Here is a 2253-nt window from a genome sequence, read left to right on the forward strand (position 1 = left end):
ACATATTAGTTGTGTTGCCACCTTTACAAGAAACAGGCTTGTAACATAGCTTACAAATAGGATTGTTTTCCTGGCCAGTAAGAGGCTTGTTGTCTGGTCCAGCCTTTAGTCCAAAATGAGTCCAGACAGGGCTTATAGTATTCTTCTTAGCCACTAAAACTAAGCCGCCTCCTCCTTCCCTTGTTTCGTTAGTAGTTTCTGGACTTTCTTCTACTAATTGGTCAACATCACGGCATAGGCGGCGGCAGGATTTGAAGAACGGTTGGGCAAAAATGGCGTGCGAAGCGCGCTGTGATTTTGACCACACCCACCTTTTTTGCGCCTATTTTGGGCGTATACTCAATGCACGGATATACAATATAATATAGCATAAAATGTGCCTAAAAGGCCCCCTATCTTATCTGTAAAGCTCTATCCAACCTGTACAGTGCTAGTCCTGGTCCTCTTGGAAGGCTTGTTGACAAAGGAAAGCGGAAAGACTGTCTCTTGCTAGCCATGGTAATTATTCATTACTAAAAATGATGTCATTAATTAAATTGTCATTTCCGGTCAAAATTTTTGGTCGGGCATTGCCTGTCCATGCCCGACCCTGCCGCCGCCTATGCATCACGGCCTGAGTGAGGACCACCATGTGGAGTTGCCATTTTAATTTACTTTCTAATTAACACCCAAAGTACATTGCGCATGCGCAATTATGCCACGTGGGCGATATATCGTTCATAGCGATAATATCACGGAGGAAAAAGAATGCGATACAATATATCGATGCGATAATTACCGCGATAATATCGACTTCACGGTATATTGCCCAACCCTATTTTCTAATAGAAAATGGTATTGCCTATCTCCAGAGTGTCAGCACAATCGCTGTATTATTTAATTTTTCTCCCTTACTTTGCAAACAATGATTACACACATTTAAATTGTTCAATATATTTGTTAATTACGATGTCTTACTTTTACTTCTGAGAACATACATGTAAATGCTGAAGAAAATGAGATTTTTTGACTTAAAAACAATATTTTAAAGTTGCAGTTCAATTTACTGCAGTAGTTGACACATTGCTGTAAAATATGATCATAATTGTGTGTTACCATTTATATACTTTGCCATCATTTATGATTACTGTAATGATTATATGCCTTTAATGTGTGATTATAATTATAAGCTTCAGGATTTGCTTATTTATAATTAGTAACGCAATAGCATTTTAGTAATGTGGTAGCATTACTAAGTAGGATTCGCCCCACTTCAAAATGGCTGCCACAACTTTTGCAGCCTTGCTATAGATCTACCAGGAAAACGAGCTCCTATACTTACCAGACTTCTTAGAGGGCCTTATCTTAACCAGAAAACTCCATTGGTACCACTAGTGTGGCTCTAAACCTTGTCTAAGAGGAAAGTCAAAAATTGGCAAAACACCAGGGCGTTTTGTTCAGCCACCTTTTTTCATCTTCATCATGATCAAGTCTGTCAATCCAGTTGTCAGTCGATATCTCAATCTTGCCTGGTGATAGAAGGCTAATTCTTACACCATTCCACTCCAACAGGGTATGCACAGGTCCTTGTCCCCTAGAATCATCTTCCAAGAAAGGAAGTAGTGATACTGTGACTGTTAGCTCGTACCAACTTACCTCATGCCGCCATTTTGTTAATTATAAAAGCATGTGCTCCAAAATTTGGGTGTGGTTGCGCATGTCTCTAGCTACCGTGGTATTACTATCTCCTCGGTCTTTGCTAAACTATACGAGAGACTCATTTTAGATCGCATGAGTCCCATTGTTGATATTCTGAATTTGCCAGACTGTTTACAGACTGCCTATCGTAAAGGTCTCTCATGCTCTGATGCCATCTTTTTCACTCAAGAGACTATCCTCTCATTTCTAAATGATGGTGGACATCCTCTTCTAGGTATGTACGATCATGAAAAAGCCTACGACTCAGTTGAGCATTGTGTACTACTGGAAAGATTATTGGAGGTTGGTGTAGGTGGGAGAGTGTGGAGAATTATCGCTAATTGGTACAGTTCTTCTGAAAGTAGTATTCGTCTTTCCTTCACTGTCTCCTCCTCTTTCTCTGTATCCCGAGGTGTCCGTCAAGGCTCCGTCCTGTCCCCTCTGTTATTCCTCATGGTTATGGACTCTCTGCTAAAGGACTTCAGGTGGAGTAATGTTGGTCTCTCCGTCTCAGGTTCCTTCGTGNGTGGAGCTGCTCATGCAGATGATGTTCGTACTGTTGCCTCCTCTTCTTCT

The 2253-nt window shown here is 40.9% G+C and overlaps 1 protein-coding gene across 1 annotated transcript in view; it reads right to left on the reverse strand.

The window, feature by feature from the left end:
* The window catches only part of LOC109581432 (ubiquitin carboxyl-terminal hydrolase 47-like), a 9319-nt gene that overhangs the window by 5852 nt on the left and 1214 nt on the right, over nt 1–2253 (reverse strand). The gene's annotated exons all lie outside the window — the stretch shown is intronic.

The sequence above is a fragment of the Amphimedon queenslandica genome, unplaced genomic scaffold (genome assembly GCF_000090795.2).
Source record: "Amphimedon queenslandica unplaced genomic scaffold, v1.1 AMPQUscaffold_13439, whole genome shotgun sequence".
NCBI lineage: Eukaryota > Metazoa > Porifera > Demospongiae > Haplosclerida > Niphatidae > Amphimedon > Amphimedon queenslandica.